This window comes from Dipteris shenzhenensis, chromosome 22, assembly GCF_047967505.1.
Source record: "Dipteris shenzhenensis isolate YYH24624 ecotype China chromosome 22, Dip_SZ_1.0, whole genome shotgun sequence".
NCBI classification, from domain to species: domain Eukaryota; kingdom Viridiplantae; phylum Streptophyta; class Polypodiopsida; order Gleicheniales; family Dipteridaceae; genus Dipteris; species Dipteris shenzhenensis.
The window spans coordinates 2680919-2708043 of NC_141617.1; positions in this window are offsets into that span (position 1 = coordinate 2680919).

Below are 27125 nucleotides of genomic sequence, written 5' to 3' on the forward strand. Positions count from 1 at the left end.
AAGGATGTGGGCATGGCCATGAAGTTTACATTTGGCCAAATGGGCAAGGTTATCTTGGTTTATGCCTCTGCACATTTTTGCTTCTTTATTTCAGAATATACATATGCATAGAACAAAAACTATGTGGTCGTACAAGCGTGTAGATGAAAATGCTCTTGAAGATTTACTTGGGATGAATTGGGGAACCAGGCCAAGTGACCAAAAGGGTGATGTGTTTCCATGTCATGCATGTAAAGACAATGTGGTTATTAGATACCATTTGTCACGCCAAATTTTGTATTTAGCTTTTTAGTACAAGTGCTGGAAGAAAACAAATGGCCGATGGCTTCCCCTAGACTCTAATGATGAAGACAATACAGGGGTAAGTTTGTCTATTGATGTTGAAGAGGGAGATGTCAAGAATGTGAATGTCACATTGCAATGGACTCTAAGGGATGTGCGAGAACACCTATTGGTCATGGAGGATGGCATGTCAGAGTCCTTCTACTTTACCTTAAAAGGTGGTAAGATCAGTCGCCATGTGGAGAAGTGCATGCATAGTGCCAATTTCATTCCTCCTGCAACTTTGAAGATTGCTAACAATGTGTTTGACTAGTGCAGCATTTAATTTTTTGTCTGTCAAATCCTAGTTATTGCTTCAAAAGATGATGGACAGTTAAATTAAAATGTTATTTCTTTTAATGTTTTCTCCTTTCAGTTCGTAGTGGTAAATGTTTTTCAAAAAATTTGGGGATTTTATGATTAATTTTAATTTTTAGGGTTTTGATATATATTAAGGGGTAAGAGCCCTTTTTACATCACATTCTCACTTTCACATTTAGAGAGCCATAGAGACTCCCGGTCCTCAGAAGTTACTTTCCCCATCAACTGCTATTTGCCATGGATTCAGCTAGAACTGCGTTCCATGACTTCATCTCACAAACTACATTTGCAGATTGTGAGGAAGAGCTATTTTTAGTGTTTGATAGGACTTTAGATGTCCTAGGCACATATATGCAAGCCAAGGATGACTTCTCAGATCTCATCCTTTACATGCAAGATAATTTCTCAAATTTTGCCTATACACTTGACCTCACTTCAAAGAGATGGGTTCCCATAGATGACATAAGTATCTATTCATAGAGGAACCCAAGTTTGTAAGCGCTTGGCCCGCTTTTGTGACAACCTTACAGACTAAGGGTTTAGGACAGTTGAAGCTCAAGACATCCTAGATGCAGGGATCACATGAAATACAGGCACCAAATTCCTTTCATGGGAAATGACTTTCATCTTCCTTCTCCAAGAAGGAAATTTAGAGGAAGAAGCCTCATCGTCTAGCACCCCCTCTATTAGAACTGTTGATCTGGTCGTCCCTAGACTAGACTCGGATATCTACATGGAAGAGAGTCTTGACGATCCAATAGAGGAGATGGAAGTAGCTCAAGCATTGAGCCTACTTTAAGAGCCCCCAGTAGAGCAAGAATCTACATTGGAGACCGTTGACCCAGACTCAGAATTATGGTCCTTGTCCCCCCTCATCATCCATAGAGAAGAGTACGTATTCCTCCATGACATAGAGATTCTTCTTGGACTATGAGAGGATGAGGCACTCGGAGTCCTATTGGGTTCGATGTTGACACGTGTCAAAGATCCTAGGGTTTTAGGTACTGAAGACCAGACAATGGAAGACTTTCTCTTGACAACACTAGTTTCAATGAGGGATGTAGTCATGTCCATATATGATGCACAACCCTCTCATGCAGAAGCTTCCACCTCCAACACAGGTCAGGAGAAAGCGTCCACCTCCCAAATGGAACATCACACAGCACTTGGTTTCATCAACATTGCAAATGAGGAAGGGATAGAAGCTAACTACACTGTAGTGGTAAGTTCGAACAATATTTTTTATTTTGATGTTCTTTCAATATAATTTGTTTTGTCGGTCTTCTAATGTTTGTTGAATTATTGCAGGATCCATTTGAGCTTGATGAATTCTCATCTCGACGGGGTAATGTTCGTAGCACACTTGGGCGAGATCATTCTTTGGCCCATTACCTTGGCAAAGTCACAGAGCATATCGTGGTCTTTCACGGCAAATTTTATCCTCGAGGTCCTTCGGAGCTGCTAAAGTACAAGGCATTGTTGCGTGCAATCGGATACTCCAACATTACTCGGAATGCCGACAAAGTCATTTTGGTACACCGCCTGGCCGCTATCAATGCCTTTGGATTGAACATTCATGGCAAGGCATTGACGGCAACAGCTATGTCTTTGGCAGCAAGAGAGGAGGATGTTACTGTTGTTGCGGTTAGATTTATATCTAGGAATCCACTAGGGGATTCAAAGACCCCTATTCTCAATGTACTCAAACTAGCCAAGAAGAAAGATAGCCTATGAGGCCTTTTGTATATATAAACATATATTTAAATAAATATTTCAATGGATACATGACTACATGTCTTTATGATTTTTTTAAAGTTATCATTGCTCCTCATGAATTCCATTGTATTTTGTTTAAGTCGTTGATGATATATTTTCTCCATCATTTTAATTGTGTTAATTTAATAAATTTCTAGCCAATTTAGTATCATTTTCACCAATTCTGGGTATCAAGAGTTCATTTCTGTCAAATCTTGAAGGAATTTCACTGTCACGCAGAAGGGAAAAGTGTCTGGCACGTTGCCATGCCAAAATGCCCAAATTCGTGTCGTGGTGGGTTTTGGGCTTTCTGGGGTCCTGGCGACGTGCCAAACACTTTTCCCTTCTGCACGACGGTGAAATTCCTTCAGGATTTGACCGAATTCAAAACTTAACTTAAAATGATCATTTACTACAAGCATTGAAATGGAAAATATATAACAATGCGATAGTGTAGAGAATGTTGATATATTTTATTTAAAAAAATCGACCCTTGGGCCTTAGATACAAGATAGTGCCTTCAAGGGTAGGGGGTGGTCTAAGTCCTAAGAGTGGGCTGCAAGAGAATCTAGGGCTTCAAACTTAGGCCACTCCATAGCCACTTTGCCAGAGCCATGTCCTTGTCCATGACCATGACGCACTTTGCATGGATGGCACACAAGTTGGCGTCCTCGAACAAAGCGGTGGTCACTTGCTCTGCAGCCTCCTAGAGTTTCCCCATAGCTCCTGTGATGAAGCGCACGTCATCCTTGTATCCCTGTGCGATCTCCTGTACCACATGTTGGAAGGGAGCACGCTGGATCAAGTTGTCGGTGGTCTTCTGCATTTGCCTGATCTCCCTCAAGGCCCGCGCTCCTGGTTTTGCCTAGTACGGCTTCCTGACTCTTGGTGGGGACCTTACAGGTACCCAAACACCTTCCCACGGCCTCCTGTCTGCCATGAACTTCTTCTGCTGCTCCTGTTTGTATTGGTCCTCCTCCGAGTCCTCCTCTCGCTGATGTCTGGCGCTTTGGCCTTCTTTGGGATGAGGCTTCCTCGGAGTCTGCTACCCTCCTCATGGGCATATGGGTCATCTCTGCCATGGGCTATATCTCTGGGGGAGGGAAGATGGTGCTCTTCCTGGCAGTCTGTTGACCCTTAGGAAGCCTCTCTATATCCGGGAGGTTATCAAACACATTTTGTTCGATTGGGAGAGGGATCTCATGGGGAGGGGAAGGCTGAGGGGAAGGTTGAGGGGAAAGCTGAGGGGAAGACTGAGGGTCAAGTTGAGGCTGAGGCTGAGGGGAAGGATGAGGGAAGGTTGAGGGTCATGCTAAGGCTGAGGCTGAGGGGAAGGCTAGGGAGAAGGATGAGGGGAAGGCTCATGCTCTTGGGGCTAGGGAGTGGGCTCACGGGACTTGGAAGGAGAAGAAGGCTCAAGAGACTGGTGAGTGGGCTCATGGGACTTGGAGGAGTTGGGGGAGGGCTCACGAGAGTCAGGGGAGACGCCACTACGGAGCCGCATAGGTTCATGTGCACAGATGCCATGGAGGTGGTGGAGCTAGAGGAGGAAGGGTGGAGGCAGCATCCAGTGGGTCTAGCAGTGTTCTTCACTCTTGCCATTGAATAATGAGAGTTAGGGTTCTTTTAAACTTTTTATAAGGGCCCATCATGTTTTGACATCCCTTTTAAACACTTATTTCATTAATTTTGGACTCATATGTCTACTTTTGGACTATTCCTTAAAATCCTTCCCAAATGAAAAGTTTACTTTATGAAATTGTCATTTGAGAATCAAAAGTTTACTTTCTGACACTATCATTTTCACATAATACATTTCAAAACATCTCTCTACAATGTTGTGCAAATAATGCAAAGACTACTATTAAATCCTAAATTTGTATTTCTTGTTTATAAGAATCATATTCTTAAAATAAAAAATCCGAGTTGTTAGTTTAAATCCATGAAAAACCATGCTATTGAGGGTTTACAACATTTTAAAAATGTATACATAAGAGACCTGTAAGACTCTTTTTACTTTCAATGCAGAAAACTATAACACTCTTGAATATTCAAGAAATTAAAAGGTTTATATAGACATGAGACATGATGGAAGCCTCTTTTGTACTCCAAAAAATAGCAATAGCTATGATTGCAATTTTACATTATCATGTCATAAGTTTTACAACAAATATTGCTCTGGATGAGTCTTTGTACAAAGGATCTCTTGTGGCCTTTTCAATAATTTAATTTTTCCTTTACAATGAGTTTAGTACAAATGGGCGATCCAAACATTTGCTTGTTTGAATGTCCTTTTCTATCATGATCACAGAAATGAGTGATCCAAACATTTGCTTGTTCAGAATGTCCTTTCTGTTGTCACTTGTCGCTTGGGTGCCATCTTCATTCACTCTCATCTGACTACCACCACCACCTTCACTCTTTCTCGATATTTGAATGGTGTTATCATGGGCATTCTTCATTTGCGCTATCTCCTTCTACTTCCTCCTGGGCAAGCATCTTTATGAACTCTGTAATGTGCGTAATAATTGGTTGCGGTAATTTTATTTTGTCTTCTACATCATACCCCATGTGCTTCTTTGTTTTCTTTGACCTTGATTTCTAGAATACTATGACTGTCTCTGTGGAAATGAAATTGCATCATGGTTTGGGACCCATTCCTTTTTCAGACAACTACTATACAATGTACTGTTATCTTGGTTCTCCTTCCTACCCCTTGGCTCATAGCATACCGCTGTAAATGTTGTAGCTCTCCCCCGGTCATCCATGCTCACATCTACTTTCGCAACCCAAAACTTCACGTTCTCATTTTCATCATCCGATCTGCGACAAAACAATGGACATCTATGTCTATTTGTGGCATAAACTCTCTCTTCTTGGATCCACAATATGGATGTGGGAGCAACGATTCAAACTCATTTTCAAAGAGACCACATGCTGGATGCAAGTCATTACCAACATTTGGCCAAAATAAAGGCCGTTCTGCCTTAATATCATCTTCTCGCATTTTTGCAAGGTCCTTTATCAATTGGTAGGTCTTGCTAATTACAATAGTAGTGTGTTCCTTCCAAGAGGGCTTCCAATCAGGAAATCTCCAGAGCATTTCCTCTTTGTATGTAATAAAAGCTTTTAAGCCTTCTATTTCACCTTTGGATTTCTCGCTGAATTCTTTTATAGGAGCCCATGTTGGATGCATTTCTTTGCTCGGGATTGAAGTTAAGAGAGAGTAAGGTTCTTCAGGTTCCCATTTTGTATCAAGAGAATAGTGTTGCCATTGCATCACTGGTTTTTCATCCTTTAAGAAAAAGTGAAAATAGTGTGGAGCGCTATGACCTATCAGGGCATCACCACCTTTTTGTATGAAAAGTAGAATAAAGCTCTTCCAATCATACATCCTCTCAACCATTGAGCATATTGTTCCTTCCTTACGGCCACCAACTTGCCTCCCACATTTTCTTATCAAGTCATCCATCGTCTCCATGTCCTTGTGTTTTAGTTCTCTTGAAACTGTGCTAAATACCTGATCGATATCCTCATGTGTGTGCCCAACCAACAAAAACCCAACTTCAATCTCATTGAAGACTCTATGAGCAATTAGCATTGAGCAAAATGCAAAGAAGAGTACATTCTTATTCTCTCGTCTGCAATTGTCTGCTTGTACTCTCAAAGTTGCTAGTAGGCGACCTTTTTCTGCATGTACATTGTGAATTGCCTTCATAACGGATGTTACAACTTGATTGCTATCATGTAGATGCAAGGAATCAATCCATATGTCTGCAAAAAACTTAAATCTGTGCACTAACACTCCACATAGATGTGTCTTTAAAAAGTATTTGCCTTGTAGCTTAAGTGGAGTGTTAACGAATCGACGTAATGTTGTTGTATTTTGATCCATACCATCTACAATAATGCACATGTACTCATTTGGGTGAGAAATAGCTTGCTCCTTCCAAAATGCATATTTTATTCTAGAATGTCGAACAAGTCCATGATGAAATTCTCTCTTTTTTTTGTAAGCTTCTTTTTGTTCTGGAGATGTTGCACTCTCAAGTGCTTGCTTTAGATCATCACAGTCGTTGCACTTTGACATTTTTTGCCTCTTTGGGATTTTAACATGTCCAAAGCTTTTTTTCCAAAGAGTATACAAAGTATGAAAAGATGCCAGTGCATGCCCTCTTTGCCTCTGTGTTTCTCCAATAGAGTTAAATACGTATTTTTTGGTCAAACCTATCAGAAGATGCATTTCTGATAGGTGGGGTTGCGGTAAAGCATTTTCATAAATGTAATCTTTCAAAATTGCTGTTGCCGCAACCGTTGAGGCTCTTGTTTTGGGCCTTCCTATGTTTCCATGAATGTTAAATTTAACTCCATACTTTGCTTTATTAGCCAAATTACAATATGTGCCATGTGATAATCCTGTAATAATGCGATATGCATTATTACAAATACTTTTTCCATTTATAAGAGCCTGCTGTCCTGAACTTCACCTTCTCTTATCATTTATAAGAAAGAAAGACAATCTCATGAGTAGGTATTCATTTCTTCTGCTTCCTTTCCTTTGCCAGACATGTTCTCTACAACCCTTGATGTCATGTAAGTTAATGGATCGCATACATGTACGCTTACAACATGTAGATCGCATTGCTTTTAGCATAACATCTTCATTCATTACTCTTATTCTCTTTGGTTGCTTTTCTGGATCTCGTTGTCTTTTCATGCATCTGTATGTCCGTTTTGGGACCTTCTGTACATTCTTATTTGGATTTGTGTAGTTCTCCTTGTAAGATTTATTTGTCACGTTGTTTTCATGAGATGTTGCATCCTTGATCTTATCACTCTGACAGCTAAATACTGAATATTCCTTTGTTGATATCATCCTTGCTTTTGATACATTCGCCAAACCATTTGTAACATTAACTATTTCACAATCAAAGTCAAATACCGAATAGTCCTTTGTTGATCTCATCCCTACTTTTGATACAATCGTAGAACCACTTGTCACAATGGCATTAGAGTGTCCCGAATGATCTTCAAACTCATCTATTCATGAGAGAACATCACTCATTGATGCACTTTCTATGGATTTCATAACTCCATAGTCAGTGGTGATAGAGTGTCTAGAATGATCTTCAAACTCATCTATTCCTGAGAGAACATCACTCATTGATGCACTTTCTATAGATTTCATAACTCCATAGTCTTGAAACTCCTCTACTCCAGAGAGAACATCACTCATTATACTATCGTGCATGATTTCCATAATTCCATAGTTACTTGGTTTGACTCCAAGAACTTTATCAGTATCCATGAAGCCATCCATGCTTGAAAATATATCACTTTTGACATCTTTGCCCAAGTTCTCAATGTGCATGAACTCATCCACCCCGGATAAGGCAGCACTTGTGAAATATTTTTCTTTCTCAGTACCAATGAACTCATCGACTTCTGATAAGACGTCAGTGCTATAGTTGAGTGCATTGGAATCATCCATCTTTGAAGGAATAGAGCTTGGTACATTGGCATATTCTTTCAATTCTTTGATGTTGTAGTATACATTATGTTTATCATTAAAAACCACATGCCGAGTCTTTCCAATCTTTAAAGTTTGCATGCTCCATCTCAAATCCTTACCTACCTCATAGTAGGGACCATCCAATGACATTGAGTTATCATCCATACCATCATCAATAACTTTTTGAATTCTCATCTGCGCAAATGTCCAGTGTTCCACTTGTTCAAATTCCAAGACTTGACATTCTGCTACATTCTTATTTGCAAATGATAACATTTGCAAAATATCTCCCACTCTAAAATCCAAAGATATGCACTTTGTATTCCTGATGACATGTGTTGGATAAGTCTCATCTTTGTCCCATGCAATAAATGCTTTGTTGGAAGTATTATAGGGCATAACATCTCCAAGGATTTCCATATCCCCACACTTATGCTTTAGCTCAACATGTGCACTAAGAATCCTTGATACGATAATCGACACCTTATCTTTGCCAAGTCTTCTAAAGTGACAAATAGAATTTGGATCACTTTCATGGATTGTAGCAAATGCAACTACTTCTCTTTTGCAACATAGAATCACCTCCATCCCCGGAATAAATTTTGTAGCCATCTCCTTTGTGAGTTTCCTTTGCAAACAAGCTGTAACAGCCATTATAAAGAACATTAGTCTCTTCTCAATAATCTACTTTATTAATGATTTAAAAATCTAGATCTTGTTTAAAAATTTAATCAAACCCTAAATCCTAACCCTCAAACCCTAAACCCTAATGCGACCCTTGAAACCATAAACCCTAATTCCTAAACCCTAAACCCTAACCCCTAATTTCTAAACCCTAAAGTCTATACCCTAATCCCTAATTCCTAAACCCTTAAACCCTAAGCCCTAGATCCTAAACCCTAATTCCTAAACCTAAATCCTAAACCCCTAAATCCTAATCCATAAACCCTAACCCCTAATCCCTAATCCCAAAATCCTAATCCCAAAACTCTAATTCCAAAACCCTAACCCTTAAACCCTAAACCTAAACTCATAAACCCTAATCCCTAAACCCTAACTCATAATCCCTAATCCCTAAATATTAAATGTTAATCTTGACTCTCTAAACCCTCAACCCTAACCAATAAAAACCCTAAACCCTAAACCCTAACTCCCAAACCCTAAACCCTAAACCCTAACTCCCAAACCCTAAACCCTAAACCCTAACCCCCAACCCCCAAACCCTAAACCCTATCTCCTAAACCCTAAACCCCCCAAACCCTAAACCCTAAACCTTAACCCCCAACCCTAAACCCTAAACCTTAAACCTTAACCTCCAAACCCTAAACCCTAAACCCTAATTCCTAAACCCTAACCCCCAAACCCTAAACCCTAAACCCTACCCCCTAAACCCTAAACGCAAACAACCAAAACCTAAACCCTAACCCCCAAACCCTAAACCCTAAACCCTAACCCTCAAACCTTGAACCCTAAACCCTAACTCCCAAACCACAAACCCTAAACCCTAAACCCTACCCCCAAACCCTAAATCCAAACCACCAAACCCTAAACCCTAACCCTAACTCACAAACCCTAAACCCTAAACCCTAACTCACCAAACCCCAAACCCTAAACCCAAACCACCAAATCCTAAACCTTAAATCCTATGAGTGTTTTCAGTAATATCATTTATTTAAGTAATAGTTTTAATTAGAATTCATAAGTAGTAGTGGAATTGATCATAGGAATGTGGGAATGGGAGTGGGAGTTGGGAGGGTGGTAGTGGGAGAAAGGGAGAGTGGGAGTGTGGAGAAAGGGAGTGTGGGAGGGTGGTAGTGGGAGAAAGGGAGAGTGGGAGAGGGAGTGGAAATGGGGGCAGTGGGGGTGGGGGTGGGAGGATGGGAGTGGGAGTGGCAGAGGGAGTTGGAATGGGGGAGGTGGGGGTGGCGGTGGGAGAATGGGAGTGGGAGTGGGAATGGGGGAGGTGGGGGTGGGGTGAGGGTGGGAGGATGGGAGTGGGAGTGGGAGGGGTGGTGTGGGAGGATGGGAGTGGGAGAGGGAGTGGGAATGGGAAAGGTGGAAGAATGGGCGTGGGCATGGGAGTGGGAGAGGGAGTGGGAATGGGGGAGGTGGGGTGGGAGGATGGGGGTGGGAGTGGGAATGGGGTGGGAGGATGGGAGTGGGTGGGAGAGGGAGAGAAGATAATCTAATGGAGAGGCCAATGGGAGAGGAGATAATGATATAGAAGGACCAATGAGAGAGAAGCACTTAAAACCCTAGTTTTTCTTATACATACTCTCCTTCTCTCATTGTTTCTCTCATTTCAACAAGGAAGAGCAAGAGGAGAAGCAAAAAGAGGAGGAAGAGCAAAAGCAAGCACAAGCATAGATCTCAACTTTTTTCCAGGTACTTTTTTTTAAATTTGTATTCTATTATAGAGAGAGAACTTAGAGAGAGAGAAAAGTGAAGGAAAGACTTTAAGAGAGAGATTATAAGAGAGAGAGTCTTGTTGCCTCGGCAGTAAAAGAGAGAGAGAGGGAGAGAGAGGAGAGACTTTTAGAGAGAGAGAGAAAGAGAGAGGAGAGACATTTAGAGAGAGAGAGGGTGAGAGGTAAAAGAGAGAGAGAGGGGAGGGCCGTGCGAGAGGAGAGAGAGAGAGAGGGGGGCCGCGAGAGGAGAGAGAGAGAGACAGAGGGAGGGAGAGATTCGCGAGACAGAGAGAGAAAGAGACCGCGCGAGAGGAGAGAGATGTGAGAGAGATAGAGGGAGAGAGAGCGATAGAGGGCTGCGGGAGATGGGAGAGATGAGAGGGAGAGAGAGGCGAGAGAGAGAAAGGGAGAGAGGGAAAGGAGAGAGAGCGCGAGAGAGGGAGGGGGAGAGAGAGAGAAAGGAGTGACAAGAGAGAGAGAGAAAAGAGAGAGAGAGAGAGAAAGGAGTGCCGAGAGGGAGAGAGAGACCACGAGAGAGAGAGGGGGAGAGAGAGAGGGGGGGAGGTGCAACGGGAAGGGGAGAGAGAGAGGGGGGGGAGAGAGATGGAGGGAGAGAGTGGGGGCGCTACCGTGGCAGCGCGCGAGAGAGAGAGGGAAGGGAGAGAGAGAGTGGGGAGAGAGAGAGAGAGGGGGGGAGGCGCAGTGCGAGGGGGGGGAGAGAGAGTGGGGAGGGAGAGAGGGGGGGGAGAGAGAGAGTGGGGAGAGAGAGAGAGGGGGGAAGGCACAGCGCGAGGGTGGGGAGGGAGAGGGAGGGAGAGAGGGGCGCACTGCCATGGCAGCGCACGAGAGAGAGAGGGGGGAGAGAGAGAGTGGGGAGAGAGAGAGGAGGGGAGGCACAGCGCGAGGGGAGGAGAGAGAGAGTGGGGAGGGAGAGAGGGGCACCCTGCCGTGGCAGCGCATGAGAGAGAGAGGGGGGAGAGAGAGAGTGGGGAGAGACAGAGAGGGGGGGAGGCGTAGTGAGAGGGGGGGAGAGAGAGTGTGGGGAGGGAGAGAGAGGGAGGGAGAGGGGCGTGCTACTGCGGCAGTGTGTGAGAGAGACAGGAGGGGGAGAGAGAGAGAGAGAGAGGGGGGGGAGGCGCAGTGCGAGGGGGGGGAGAGAGAGAGGGGGAGGGAGAGAGGGGCGCACTGCCATGTTGGAGGTGCAAATCTCTCATGGACAAAGGGGATAAGAAGAAGGAGAAAGGGTTGAATTATCCCACATACAAAGGTGTGTGGAAGATGAAGGGACATAAATAGTCCAAGTTGCCCCTCCTATCTTCAATTCCCCCAAGCTTGCCTTTTGTGGAGGTTGGAGGGCTGGCTAGGCAAGGGTGCCTTATGGCAGGGGTGGGGACCTGCCATACACACATGCCAGAGCCTCCGTAGTGGCTATGAAGGTTGTGCACTTCCGTGAGTTGCTAGCGGTCTTGGCGGGGGGCACGCTAGGCAATGCTCTTGGATTCTAACATGCCACGGCAGCACGCGAGAGAGAGAGGGGGGAGAGAGAGAGTGGGGAGAGAGAGAGAGAGGGGGGGAGGCACAACGCGAGGGAGAGAGTGGGGAGGGAGAGGGGCACGCTGCCGCAGCAGCACGCGAGAGAGAGAGGGGGAGAGAGAGAGGGGGGAGGCACAATGTGAGGGGGGGGAGAGAGAGGGGTACACTGCCATGGCAGTGCGCAAGAGAGAGAGGGGGGAGAGAGAAAGAGAGGGGGGAGGCATAGCACGAGGGGGGAGAGAGAGAGGGAGAGGGGGGAGAGAGAGAGAGTGGGGAGAGAGAGAGAGGGGGGGAGGCCGCTGCCATGAGAGAGAGGGGGGGAGGCCGCTGCTATGAGAGAGAGGGGGGAGAGAGAGAGTGAGGGGCACGCTACCGTGGCAGTGCGCGAGAGAGAGAGAATGGGGAGAGAGAGAGAGGGGGGGAGGCCGCTGCCGCGAGAGAGAGGGGGGAGAGAGAGAGTGAGGGGCGCACTGCCGCGACAGCACGTGAGAGAGAGAGGGGGGAGAGAGAGAGTGGGGAGAGAGAGAGTGGTGAGGCCGCTGCCGTGAGAGAGAGGGGGGGAGAGAGAGAGTGGGGAGGGAGAGAGAGTCATCTCTTTCTTGTGAGGGTCTCCTTCCTTTAATGCTTAGGGTGTCTTACAAGAGTCACAAACGAGGCTCTGATACCATGTCAGAGATCAAGTGCTTGCTATAGCATTTCTATGTAGTGGAAAACAAACACAAACTCATTCCAAAACACACCCAATGGTACAAAATGAACTCATAGTCATAGATATGCAAAAAATACTCAGTCTATTCATCACTGCTGTGGAATAAAAGGAGCTCAAGGGTGAGCACAAACATTCAGTGGGTGTTGGGTAAAACATAGCCAGTTATGGGGTAGGATTCAAGATTCCTCATGGGAGGATCTTTTTTAAGGGAATAGGACCATGGTTTGTTTTGCACATACATTATCATGTGACCTTCATGGCATTTTTACTCTTTGAATTCATTGCGACAATCTCATTTCTTTTCTACCTGATTTTGTATGAGGTTCTCACATCAATTTATCGTGGCACATACCAAATCAATTGGAGACCAAATCTTGCATGGATGTCGGTCTAGGGTAGCCTAAGAGCCGTGCAAAGTTTTATCCCCAACAAATTGTGGGGGTTAAAGGTCACTGTGCCTTTACCCCAGTTATGTACAATACTCAAACACATATATAAATGAATGAAAAAGAAGATTAGGGTGTTCTGCACCCACCAAAAACTTGTGTGGCTCTCTGTTTCTCTCTCTCCCTCTTCCGTTCCGCTTCTGTTGAGAGCACTCTCAAATGGTATCAGAGCCTGAGTGATCTAGCTGAGCATGCGTGAATGCCTCAAAGCTTAGTAGCTCTATGGGAGGAAGGAGAAGCTCTGTGGGAAGCTTTATAGGTGATTTTACTTGCATCTAAGTGCATAAAGATCTTGAAGGAACCTTTGGAAAAGTTACTTTGGTTTTGCGAAGTGGTTTTGAGAGCTTGTTAAGTGTTTTCAAAGAAAAAGTCGTTTTGTAAGCTTTTCCCTGTTCCATTCGACGACAGAGACTCTGTATTGACTTATAGAGGCAACTATTGCTTGCTTTTGGTTTCCACTTCACTTCAGGAGCTTGGAAACACCTTCATTCTTGAATCTACGATCATTTCATTGGATTTTTGACTCAGGAGGGTCTAAAACTTTTATGTTGCTCATCATTTGCACTCCGGTGGAGTTTATAAATAGTTATGTTTCCAAAAACGTTTTTCAATCCGTGTGTTGGACCCAATGATTGAGACCACGGTTTGTCCCATTGCGTTCCGGAAACCCAAAAACCCCTACCTGTTAGTTCTTGCACGTTTTGGTAGAGTATTTTCAGAGTTATAGATTTTTGTGTATTGGATTTCATCTCTCTGTTATGCATTTTTCATTCTAAGGTTTTGAAACCTTAAATTTATGCCACATGGCAGTGGATAAGTGTCGACTCCCATTTCTCACTCATCGGTTGGGATTTTGGAGTTCCAGTAGAAGAGAGATATTTGTAAATTTTCTTGCTGAGTCTGATTATGCAATGGCACCCATGTTTTGAGGCATCTCAGGTTCTATTTTTAGTAGCAATCATTGTCGTGAGACCATGATTTCTTGAGCATACCTTATGTAGATCACTCTAGTTGTAGTTTGAGCCGTGTGCACTCATTCGTGGTGTTCATTGGGTTGTAGTGGATGATTTATAGGCCATTTGGATGCATTGCAATCCTGATTGGATGCACTGATAGGCCCAGATTGCCTTGTGGGATACTATTTTTATGGACGGTTTGCACATGGATGCTATTTTATGTTGAGGGATAGCTTTAACACATTGCAGGTGATGCATTGATAGTGTTATGCTCTCTTGGATGAGATATTGGTAATGCATATGCCTATGGATGGTGTGTATGCTTGAGCCATTTGGCACTTATTGGCATTTTGGATTGCCATTGCAATTGGCATTTTCTTTTGGGCCAGATTTGCTCATATGGATGCATAGTATATGCAAGAGTCAGATGCATTTTTTGATGCTTTGAGCTTTGAGTTTTGGTGATATTTCACAGTATTGTGGCATACACATTTGGGTGCCCCTGATATTTGGTGTGATTCTCTCTTGCAGGCACTAGCATTTGGGATTTTGCTTCATTTGCATCATGGCATCCTCTTCCATGTCTGAAAAGGAGATTTTTAGCATTAAAAAGTTGATGGGACAAATTTTCTTTGTGGAAAGAACAGATAAGGGATGTGCTTATTCAAAAGAAGCAGATTAAACCCTTGGCAAGTATTGAAGCTAAGCCTGCAAATATGTATGAGGATGATTGGAATAAGTTGGATGATTAGCAAAGTCTACTATTAGACTTCATCTTGTGGAGTCAGTTTATTTCACAGTAGTAAATGTGCAGACTACAGAAGATTTGTGGAAGAAACTGTGTGCCACTTATGAGAAGGAAACTGCCTCTGATAAAGTTTACCTCATGAAGAGGTTGTTTGAGCTACAGATGAAGGAACGAGTCTCCATTGCTTCTCACTTGAATGAATTCAATATTATTTTCAGCCAGATTCAGGCTCAGAAGATGAATTTTGATGTGGAGACTAAGGCAATATTTCTCTTAATATGTTCATTGCCATCCTCATGGGATACCTTCCGTACAACTGTCAGTAACTCTGTACCTGGTGGAGTACTGAAATTTGATGATGTTGTGGGTAGCTTATTGGCCAAGGAGATTAGACGAAAGTCTATGGACGGCAACAAGCAAGATGCAGCCTTAAATGTGCAAAGGGGCAGATCATAGTTCAGGGGGAAGTCCCAAGAAAAAGGGAAGTCTCGTAGTAAATCCAGGGCACGGAACATTGAGTGTTACCACTGTGGCAAGAAGGGCCATATGAAAAAGGATTGTTACAAGCTAAAAAGAGAGCAAAAGGATAAGAAAAAGAATGCAAATTGGGGTGCAAATAAGAAGGAAGAGAGTCCAAGGGAGGACAAAGGAAAAGTGAAGATCGAGGAGATCAATGCAGTCACACATGATAGTGACAATGACATTCTCTTCATGTCTAGTTTATTTGCAGAGTTGCTTACCACTTCAAATGATGCATATTCCAAGGATTGGATTTTGGATTCTGGTGCTTCATTCCATGTTACTCCCCATAGGGAATGGTTCTCCACTTATGACAGTGGAAAGACAGGTTATGTGCATCTTGGAAATGACTATGCATGTGACATAAAGTTTTCTTTTGCGAATGGGTCTGCATTTATTTTGAAAAATGTGAGACATGTGCCTAAGCTGACCAAGAGTCTCATTTCAATGGGTCAGCTAGATGATGCTGGCTTTGGTTTTGGAAGTTGGAAAATTCAAAAGGGCTCTATGCTTTTGGCCAGGGGTGCCAAGTGTGGGACTTTGTATCCCTTACATGTATCAAGGGTGTTTGATCATGTTGTTGCAATATCCGAGCAGCCAAGTACTTCTTTGTGGCATTGCAGGTTGGGGCACATGAGCCACAATGGGATGAAACTCTTATGCTGTTTGGGTTATGTACCACATTTGAGTTTCTCTGATTTTGAATTTTGTGAGCACTGTCTCTATGGGAAGCAGACTAAATGAAGGGGAAAGAAAGAGTTTGAAACGCTTGATTTGGTGCATTCAGACGTATGTGGTCCCATGCCTACACAATCATTAGGCGGGGCTGAATACTATGTGACATTCATTGATGATGCAACTAGGAAAGTGTGGGCTTATGCCATAGCTCAAAAGAGTGATGTGTTCCAAGTATTTCAGAAATGGCTGGCCTTGGTTGAGAATCAGTCAGGTAGAACGCTTAAATGCCTACGGACTGACAATGGTGGAGAGTATCTCTCTCATGACTTTCAGCATTTCTGTGATACACGTGGGATTAAGAGGGAGCTCACATCCCCTCGTACTCCAAAGCAAAATCCAATTGCAGAAAAGATGAACCTACCATTTAAGAAAGTTTGCAATGCATGCTTTCCAATGCAAGTCTTTCTGGTGGTTTTTGGGATGAGGCAATGAAGACTGCAGTGCATGTGATCAATAGATCACCTAGTAAGAGTTTGGATGGTGGTATTCCTGAAGAGGCATGGAGTGGCAAGAAGCCCTCTTACTCTCATTTGCATATATTTGGGTGTGAGGCATATGCACATGTGCCAAAAGAGCTTTGAAAGAAGCTAGATCCTAAGTCTAGGAAATGCATCTTTCTGGGTTATGGTGAAAGTGGAGAGATGGGCTATTGTCTCTAGGATCCAGAAGCAAAGAAGATCATATGCGGCCATGATGTAGTCTTCAATGAGAAGAAGATGCATAAGGCACCCATGAGGGATGTGGAAATGAGGAGAATCACTTTCCAGGATGTGAATCCACCTGCATATGTTGATAGACATCAAGCTATCCATGCACCAAATGTGCAAGAAATGGTACCACCATATACTCCCACAGGTATACAATCAAGGGTAGATGATGGATCATCTATTGGTGGAAATGATGAGCCAAATGTGGCTGATATGTAGGTGGGACAGCAAGCTGAAATGCCCTTGAGAAGATCATTTAGAGTGTCTAGACCGCCTGATAGGTTTGTTCCAGGGGTAGACTATGTGATGCTTACTGATTGCGGGGAGCCTTCTTGCTATAGAGAGGCTATGATGCGTGAGGATCAACGCAAGTGGGAGTATGCTATGCAATCAGAGATGAGTTCACTTATGAAAAATAAGACTTGGGACTTGGTTTCTTTGCCACATGGAAAGAAAGCATTGCCATGTAAATGGGTCTACAAGATGAAGGTCACAGGTGATGATGTGCCTAGGTACAAGGCCCATTTGGTTGCTACAAGGTTCAAGCAAGAGAAGGGTGTGGACTTTGATGAGATATTCTCTCTGGTTGTGAAGATGACCACACTTAGGTGCATGCAAGAAATGGTACCACCAAGTACTTCCATAGGTATACAATCAAGGGTAGATGATGGATCATCTATTGGTGGAAATGATGAGCCAAATGTGACTAATATGCAGGTGGGATAGCAAGCTGAAATGCCCTTGAGAAGATCATCTAGAGTGTCTAGACTGCCTGATAGGTTTGTTCCAAGGGTAGACTATGTGATGCTTACTGATTGCAGGGAGCCTTCTTGCTACAGAGAGGCTATGATGCGCGAGGATCGATGCAAGTGGGAGTATGCTATGCAATCAGAGATGAGTTATGAAAAATAAGACTTGGGACTTGGTTTCTTTGCCACATGGAAAGAAAGCATTGCCATGTAAATGGGTCTATAAGATGAAGGTCATAGGTGATGATGTGCCTAGGTACAAGGCCCATTTGGTTGCTACAAGGTTCAAGCAAGAGAAGGGTGTGGACTTTGATGAGATATTCTCTCTGGTTGTGAAGATGACCACACTTAGGTGCATGCTTGGACTAGTGGTAGTAGAGGATATGGAGCTTATGCAGATGGATGTCAAGACAGCTTTCTTGCATGGGGATCTGCATGAGGAAATTTACATGGTGCAGCCGAAAGGCTTTGAAGAAAAGGGCAAAGAGCATTTAGTTTGCAAGCTGAAGAAGAGTCTCTATGGTCTTAAGCAAGCACCTAGAGAATGGTATCAGAAGTTTGATGCTTTCATTCAGTCCCAGGGTTTTAGAAGGAGTGAAATTGATCACTGTCTCTACACTAAAAGGGCTAAGGATAATGGCTTGATAATCCTGGCACTATATGTGGATGATATGCTATTGGCTAGCAAGAATACTTATGAGCTAGATACATTAAAGGCCAAGTTGCATGAGGCCATTGATATAAAGGATTTGGGACTTGCAGGTCATATTCTTGGTATGCGCATCACGTGTGATTGGAGTAGGAAACTCCTTTGGCTTTCATAGAAGGAGTATGTTACAAAAGTATTGCAGCATTTCAATATGGAGGGGGGGAAGACAGTGAGTACTCCATTACCTCCATATGTGAAACTGAGTCATACAGATAGTCCCAAATTAGATGAGGAGAGGGCCATGATGGCCAAGGTTCCTTATGCATCAGCGGTTGGGAGTCTTATGTATGCTATGATAGCTACTAGACCAGACATTGCATTTGCAGTGGGAGTTGTTAGCCAGTATATGGCTAATCTAGGAAAGAGGCATTGGGAGGCAGTTAAGTGCATCACGAGGTACATGAAGGGTACCAAGGAGATGTGCATCTGCTTTGGTAGAGGAGACATGCGTGTACTTGGGTACACAAATTTAGACTATGCAGGGCATGTGGATAGTAGGAGATCCACTTCTGGTTATGTGTTCAGCTTTGCAAGTGGTGCAGTGTCATGGATGTCTCGTGCACAGAAGTGTGTTGCTTTGTCTACCACAGAGGCTGGGTATGTTGCAGCCATAGAGGGTTGCAAGGAGGGTATATGGCTTGATCAACTAGTGGGAGATTTGGGGATTCATACAGGTGTACCGACATTGCATAGTGATTCCATGAGTGCTATTCAGCTAGCATGGAATCTGGTCTTTCATGCAAAGACCAAACACATTGAGGTCAGGTACCATTTCATCAGGGAGGTACCAGGGAGGTACTTGAGGACAAGTGCATAGAGCTTGTCAAGGTTCATACAGATGGTAACCCTGTAGATATGCTGACGAAGAGTCTACCTAGTCAGTGGTTTGAGTATTGTCATGTATTGATGGGCATTGGATAGTATGCTCACTGGTTGTTCTCCCTTAAAGGCACATTGTCCTTTAAGTGGGAGGTTGTGGGGATTAAAGGTCACTGTGCCTTTACCCCAATTATGTACAATACTCAAACACATATATAAATGAATAAAAAAGAAGATTAGGGTGGTTCTGCACCCACCAAAAACTTGTGTGGCTCTCTGTTTCTCTCTCTCCCTCTTTTGTTCTTGCTTCTGTTGAGAGCACTCTCACTTCCTCCCTTGTCCAACAATAAATAGCTTTAGGATAGTGGCACAACATAGAGCACAGTGGGAGCCTTCAACAACGTTTTTTGCATACTATGGGTCCTTATAATATTGATGGCCTTCCCACAGTTCCTCCTACAATCGATCCATCTTCCAAATGAGAATCTTGGGTTGACATTATGGGAACACTAAGTTTCTCCTCTAAGCAATCACTCTCATTTACAACAAATCTTGGGTCACCGAGGGACCCATTGCAAAATGGCTTCATCTTCCACAAGACAATATGCTAAAGAAATGTCATTGCTATCATGGCTTTCCATCTTTGTTCCTTTGCTATTCCTTCACTAGTTCTATTGAAGATCATGTAACTTTCAAGGAGCTTTGTACAACATCACTTTGAGAGCACTTTGATCACTTTGGAAATATTTTTAATGTTGGATTTATATAGACATATATATATATATGTAGATATTCAGAATCTTTCATCTGACATTACTTTCCTTGGCCTATCAAAGGACACTAAGACTCAGAGCATTCTCTTGATGCACTAAGTCTGCTGTCATCATAGCGACATCTCTTCCTCTCTCATTAGCATTATCCAACTACTTTAATTCAAATCTTCAACTCAGTAGATTCGAAATATTTCGTCTCACATTATGGTTCTTGGCATATTAAAGGACACTATCTAATCACATAGCTGAGAAAACATCACTTCAATCACTTTGGAAACATTTAAATATTGGATATATATATATATATATATACACACACATATGTTATTATATGTATATATATATATATATATATATATACATATGTTATTATATGTATATATATATATATATATATATATATGTATATATATCTTAACAATTGCACTTACATTGAGAAATATTGTACAATGCCAATCCTCTCTACACAGCTAGCTGGTGGATACTAGTTCGAAACTATGTATACAAAATTTTCACCAAATTCCATTTCAAAATTAAATGGAGTAGGACGTGGTATCCACACTCGTGGAGAAGGGGTACCCAATCAGGAGGAGGGGCATTGTCTAGGCGAGTCTAGATTTTGTTGATATCATCAACACATTGTGCTCTGAACAAAGTTCCACATTTAGGTCAGAGTAGCCGTTTAATCATGGAAGCTACATGAAATGCAAAATACAAAGTAAGAGCCTATAGAATAAGAAATGAAATTTATTACATCATTAAAACACTTCATATATATATTTTCCGATGGCAAACTAAAATTGTGTGTAACAAAAATTCAGCATTCAGGGCCGAGTCTCTAGCCACTGCAACTGTAGCCATCTTGTTGAAGCGGACTAAAATCGAAGAAATGGGTCAAATAGACATTTTTTCCTATTTAAAACGGAGCACCTGTAGGCACATCTTATCTGTCACATCAGTAGGGTCGGCCCTACTAACACTACACCAAACACATTATCTCGCCACATCTGCAGCACCGAGTCCCCACAGTGCCACATCACTTAATCTGCCACATTAGCTATCAATTTGCCACATCATCAGGTTGACTAGTCAAAGTGACACATGGTAGCTCCCTGCACATCATGCACATACACATGTTGAATTAAAAATACAGGAACCTATTGGTTGTTCAACATGTATCCCTCTACCTCTATGAACCTCTGGAACAAGTTTTGTGCTAATGTCTTACGTCTCAAGTCTTAGAGCTCTGGTTGCAAATACATATTTCTAGCAATCCGAGAATGAAGAAACAACATATTTTGCACAAACTTGGTTGGGCATAGCTTCACGACTTCTCAGAGTCTCCCATCATTTTCTCATTGTTGTGAAGGGGCCCATAGAAAACACTCCTAGGCTCTTCTTTCTCTCTACTCTCGCAATATAGCTTGTGCCTCCTCATGATTCAGCTGCTCACCTAGGTTTGCCTCTTCATGCCCAAAACCTACCGAGACATTTAGGGGGGGTTTGGCACGTTGAGGTGGGTTTTCTCATCCATGAAAATAGGGTCTCCCTCGGTGCTCATTGTGTAGCCTAAAAATATGTGACTTAGGATGTAAACCTAGGATGTAATACAATCAAGCATTTGAGATGGAAACATATTAATACAAATTTTAAACATACTAAAATTTAAAATGCAAACACATTGATTAACAAATGGAATCATAAACATTAAGATTACATCAAAGAGTTCACAAGTTCTTTCAATCGTAAATAATTGCATTAAATCATAAAGTTGCATCAAATTGTAAATGGTGCAATATATTGTAGACTTGAATTAAACCGTAAACACTTGAATCCCTAGTTCATGTTTGCTTTAAATCATAAATCACATGATAGTTTCACGTTTGAAAGAAATATAAATGCTGATTGCATAGTCACCTTGAAAAAAACTAAAGTTACAAATATATGTAAATAGAGTCATGTTTGAAACTTGTACATGGCCGCAATGTGATGGTATACAACACATATTTATTTGTTCATAGGCCTAAGTCTTGCATTTGGCATGAGAGCCAGTACCAACCTTAGGTTAAAAAATAAACATTAAAATCAAAGCGGAGACTACAACACACAACTCTCGTAAACATGCACACATGAATAGTGAAATTGAGATTGAACACACAACTCTCATAAGAGGTATGAGTGCCAATCTCGAACATGGAAGATAAGTTTAGCTATGCGAGAGCAAAATTGGTGCATTGGTAGGCAGGTGGGGCACTAGTAGGAAGGTAGGCAGGAAGCAAATGATGGAGTATTCGTCTGAATACATGTTACAATTGAAGGTATATATAATCATGGGATGGAAGTGGTAGAAGGATAACTTTGGCTGACATGGCATTCACCAAGTTATTGATGATATGGCAAGGGATTAGGTGCCACGTGTTGAATCTGCATGGAGACTCCTCTATCAAAATCTATAAGATTCTATTTCGATGCGATGGAATCTGGAGAGATGCCTTGAAATCTGAAGATATGCCCCGAAATCTTTGAAAGATTTTGTTATCTTCTTGTGTATGCCCCGATCGTCTTTGTAAGAGGCACGAAAAGGCTCGTTTGGCTGTGGTGGTCGTTGAAGCCATCACGGGCTTCTACTCATGCTATCTGGTGGGCTGAGCACCATGCAAGCATGGGAGCCATGTGAGAATCTCTGTGAGCTATGGCAAGGTTCTGGCCATCTCGATCATAGAGTCACAGTCATGGATAGAGACATGCACTCGCTCTGCATCCTTAGTTACAGATTTAACAAAACTTGTGACCCTGTGGCTTTACTGGATCCAAAGATGCAAGGTATACTCACGCTACCTCCTGTGAGGCGTATCCAAGTTATAATCACTTAACTACCTCCAGACATTGTGCATTCTCAAGAAACACAGTTTAAGGCACCAAGGATGGTAGTTTAGGAGTCAACCAAAAGTCCACCAGGGGATCTCAAAGTTGAGATGGAAGTCGAAGCAGAGATGAAAGCCGCAAGAAGAGCTACTGAGCAAGCCAGTACAGCTAACCTCTCGGTAAGAAGATTTGAGCGGCTGTGCATAATTCAAAAGAAAGACACCATAAGGGAAATGCGGCAATCAAATAAGTATGCTTTATCCTTTCTTACTCGTTCTTTCAATGTACATATAATGTTGAGAGGTAGGCCATATTAATTTCCCTTTAGTGAGGATGACATTCACGTTCTTTCAAATGTACATAGAGACATTCAAGATACAGTCATCAACCCTTTGCTTAGGTTTGTTTCATCATTATTTTTCCTTCCAATTGCTTCTTTCTTACCAAAATAAACAAAATAAATGATGTGATGCAATTTTCATATGTAGTATAGTAGTGTCAAGACTTCCAAAGGAGATTCAAGAGTGGGTTTATGTTTTGGACTCTCTGATTTCCCAGTTGCTATCTTGAGATGATACTACATTCCTTGATGTTGCTCCATGGCTCGAGCAACTGAACTATGACTTGGATGTCCTTAGAATAATTTTTTTGGCCTACCATGAGAAGTAAGTATTGTGACATATCATTACTATATGCATATAAAGTGTTTTCCAATTCACATAATCAAAGATTGTTTTTGTAGTGGGCACTGGAGTTTGCTCGCATTGGATATTGAAAGTAGACATTATTACCTAGCAAATTCAGCTCAAGGTGACCATGGCCACATAAGAGAGTAAGTCCAAATAATGTATGAGAGAGAGAGAGAGAGAGAGAGAGAGAGAGAGAGAGAGAGAGAGAGAGAGAGAGAGAGAGTGACTCCTATAAATTGGCATGTAGATCGATAAGGAAACTTATAAGTGCTTTAGAGTGTGTCACCCAAAAGACGGATAATATTTTTTAGAACACCATGACAATCAGAGTAAAAAATTGAATGAATTAATGCAACTTAAATCTTGATATGAGTATGATGTTTTGTATGGAAAGATGAGCTACATGGGATCCTTGAATAATATTTGATCTACTAGGAGAGATTAAAGATTAACAGGAGGTAAGTGTTTAAAACCCTTAATGCAAAATTTGAAAGGTCTTGGCATTGAGATGGTTGTTGAGCCCTAAATGCTCCAATGAAAGTGTCAGAGGATAGGTTCATTGTTGTTTGGTTTGTCTATTGGGGTTTGCCGTGTAGTATTTGAGATGGAATTTAATTTTAAGAAAATTATATTTGTAATATTTGAAGTGGGTTTTAGCTTTAAGGTACTTATGTTTGGTCACTGCTCTTAATGTGTAGCTTGCTTTTCTTTTCTATCTCCATTTAAAGAAGATGTTGGAAAGAGGATACAATTTTGTGTCCAAGGTCCTTTTCTTGTGAGAGATAGGTCTCTTAAATTACGACAAGAGATCCACTCTGGTTTACAAGGGTCTCCACTCCTCATGATTTTGTACACCTTCGAGTCCCATGTTCTACTAGTTTCCCTTTTCTCACTCTTTCGGCATCTCACTTTTCACTTTGCCTCTTTTCCACATCACTCTCTTTTTCTTATTTTCCCTCTTTCCATATATCCACACTTGATCCTCACTAGCCAATTATTTCTACTCACTATAATGCTCCCTTGCTTGCTATTTCTTCCTTATGGGACTTTGGTCTTGTATTCCCCTCTACGAATTTTTTATATATAGCAGTTACGTCATTATATTGTATCCCTCTTTAAAGGCATCTTTGTAATACATGATGATTATGCTTTTGTAGCATTCTAATTGGGTGCACTCCATTCCCCACAAGATCTTTTGATATATACACAATGTTGGTACTAGGTGACGTGTATACCAACATTAACTTTGCTAGAAACAGGGTCGATGGCAATGTTGCCATATTATTTACAATTCTTTTACGCATGTATATGCCAATGGTTTTACACTTTTTTAAAATTCGAATTATTCACAAATTCTCTCAAAATATGTGAAAAAAATGGGCAATATCATTGCCTTATCCCTACATTGTTTACATTACCTTCCTTTGATTAAAAGATTTCTAGATGATCACATGTTGGTACCACTCTACAAATATATGTAGTTATTTTCCTAGCAATCAACCTGATCTCCTTTATTGATTTGCTCCCTTATATAAAGTCACACTTTGTCTCCTCACATAAGTAGAAAATCACATTTAGCAAAAGCTGAAAACATTCACTAGTTGCAAAAAGTCTTAGTAGCCACTGCTTATCCAAATAAATTTTGTTGATCCAAAAGTGCATTCTAGTACAAATAAGGTCCTAGATATTCCACTTGATCTCCATTAGAGAGGGCTCTAGAACGTGAGGCAATGGAAAGAGAGTAAAACTTGTGAAAAGGGAGGAAAACTTGCAAAAAGGGAGAGGAAAGAGATATGACTTCTACATTGTCCGTTATTGACAATGTATATATATGCACCACCATTAAGAAGGAGACTATCATACACATGGTAATGTCATATGAGGAGCTCTCTTGAATAATCCAAGCCTAATCCCTCACCCTTGCAGGCCTTGCTCTTATGCTTACATTGTGTAGGCCTCGCGCTCATCCTCATTAATACATGGGGGTAAAAAAGAAAAAACTTCTTAAGTAGGCTAACATTTTTCAATATGAAAGTAGCTTGGTTAGGAAGCAATGGTTGGAAGAATTACCTCATGCATTTCTTCCCAATTAAGTGGTATTCCCTTTTACTCTAGCTTGCCTAAAAGGCTTTGCATGTGTTATAAGACCATACTATATGCTCGTCCTTGGTTGGAAAATGGCCAACACATGATGCTAGAATCAAGAAAGGTTATTCATCATATATTATCATACTAAGAATTTAAAAAATAAGACCAAATGCATAGATTGATTTTTTATAATAATAAAGACACTTACAATGTGGGATGTGAAGGGACTTTTAATGCCACCACTTCCAATGTGAGGAGTATAGAAAATTAGAGGGAAATTTCTTGCTAAAGTCCAACTTCCCAGAGCAAAAGAATTAGCTAAGAATCACATGTCACGTGTATGAAACACAACTCAACTCTATGTCTTGAATAGACAAAGGACTCGACCGTGGGACTCGACCGTGTGCCCAAGACCTTTTGGGGAACTTTGGATGGTGCACGATCACCCCTAAATGAATCAAAACATGATGGGTTGCAAGATTTTTGATGCTCATGCTATAATACCATACCATGCAACATCTTTTCAATCACGCTCGTGAATGCAGATGCCAAACTAACAAACAATGCATCCCATGGGGCATTTGTGATAAACATGACAAATCTTGCTCTCAGTTGCCATGCCAGAGGACTCTTAATCAAAGTTCATATAAGCTCCTGACAGTGAAATCTCATGTACTTCATCAAAGAAGAATGCACAAGGGTTCTCCCAAGATTCACTACCCATTGCCATCAATCTTTAAGTATTGCCTCCCTTGACAATAACATAGTTTGAATTATCCTCTGACAAACCAATATTGTAAAACAATGAGAAATACTTGTTAAGGACTTGAAGATGCATTTTGTTTTTGAATTTATATCTGCATACATAATCTTTATGTAGACAGACATCTTTGCTCGAACATCCTTTGTTGGTGCCACCACATCACTATCCAACGATTCCATCAACTACATGGCCCAATTCTTGTCAACCATTTTTCCTAGCTCCTACATGCTTTTAAGCTTTCCCACCTGATACTCTTAATCCACCAACATTTCATCTGACTAAAGCAAAAAATTTAATGTCCCATATGGCGCTTCAACCTTTACTACATGTTTGACCATTTATTCAATGCTTCCCCACTTGTTCTTCTTACTAGAAAAGCATTCATCATTTAATAACTTTTGGAAAGCCACCTTTACTATCTTGTCAGTCCAGTATCTCAGTGACCTCCACCAGTTAATTGACATGACCCTTATGACTTTCTTCTGCTTGCTTACCTTGTGTTTAGGTGACTGAAACATTACCATACCAAATTTTTATGCAATGCATACATCTACAATACATCGAAAGTCTGGTTCAGCACAAAAGAAGACGATGGATGTGTAATGCCTATATTTCATAATGGATCTTTTTAGATCTTGAAGCCTCAGCTGAACATCATTTATGACACCTATTAAGCACCTACAAATCTCTTCTTCCTTCCTACGAACTTTGTAGTGCATCTCCTACCCTTTGCAAGTTGTGGCTTCCTGCACCTAAACCATAATTCCCTTGCTTTAGTGAGAACCTTAGAAGATTTGACTTCTTCTTCTGTTGAAAAGGTTCATCATTGAGCGTAATAGATTCCAATATATACTTCAAGCCATCTTTAAATAAACAAAGATAAGCTATGACTCTTGCAAACTTTTGCATATACTCATTTGATTGGTAAGTTTCCTCTTCTGGTTTCCTGGCATGTGAAAGCATGCTTCACACAAGTGTTGCCCATCAGTGGGCTCAA